Source organism: Solanum dulcamara, chromosome 11 (genome assembly GCF_947179165.1).
Source record: "Solanum dulcamara chromosome 11, daSolDulc1.2, whole genome shotgun sequence".
Classification (NCBI taxonomy): domain Eukaryota; kingdom Viridiplantae; phylum Streptophyta; class Magnoliopsida; order Solanales; family Solanaceae; genus Solanum; species Solanum dulcamara.
In genome coordinates, this window is record NC_077247.1 from 58,278,233 (window position 1) to 58,279,400 (window position 1,168).

A 1,168-nucleotide genomic window follows, 5' to 3' on the forward strand; every position below is an offset into this window, starting at 1 on the left:
TAATTAAATGGAATTGAGACTTTCCATGTAAACTATTTTTTTTAAAAAAATGTGAATCTCTTTTTTAAAGAGTATTTTTAATTAACTTTATTTGTTTTTTTATTTTATTTATTATAATTTAAATAAGATTTATAAAAGGCATAAATATTAATTTTAACAGTTTTTTCCATTATAAAATATTTTAATAAAATAAAAAAATTAAATCAATATTTCTAATGACCTTCCTAATATAATTAGATAATTATATTGAAAATAATAGTAAAGGCAAGTTGAGTCTTCTTTGTACTCAAATCAATTTTTTCATATTGTTATAATAGTAGCTAAGTCAAGTTGAGTCCCTTTGTACTAAAATCAATTTTTCCCCATATTGTTCTACATTTTTTAAGCTAAAATTATCCAAATATCCACATAATATATTTAAATTATACATTACTTTATTATTTTGATAATAAATTTTATAATTGACCAACGGGATGAACGAATCATCTAGGATCAAATATAATATTAATTAATTTTTTTTTGTGAAATTTATTTCAATAGATTGTATGAGATTGATGGCCTAAGCACTCAATAGATTGGATGACTTCATTTGTAGGTGCTAAGATCAAAAGTTAATAGAAAAACAATCTATGCTAAGGTCCGTAAGCAATCACTTAATAAAATAGAAAGTGACCGAACAATGACAATTAGAAAATATGTGCTTCCATGATTGAACGTTTGTTTTGGACGTCATACAAAAATTATTAATATTTAAGTTAAATAAATGATATTAAATATTTTTAAAAAGTTGATAATGAGATTATGGTCATTAGAGGTAGATGTACAAATCAAGTACAAATTCGAAATAGAGTTACTTGAGCTAAATTCTATATTTAATTTTAAAAAAAATTATTTTATATGTATAAAATATTAATTTATAATCTAATAATTTAGGATCAAAATTTCAAACCATAATCTGAATCAACCTACAAAAATTGCACAAGTTAAATAATTTGAGTTATATGAGATGATAACAAATTTCACATTATCAATGGAATAGACTCCACTTATTTTAAAAAATAAATAAGTACTACAATAAAAAAAATAATATATATATATATATATATATATATATTTTGTATTAACGAGTTTTTTTCCGCGTGCTTTAACTATTTATTTCCGCGTGTAT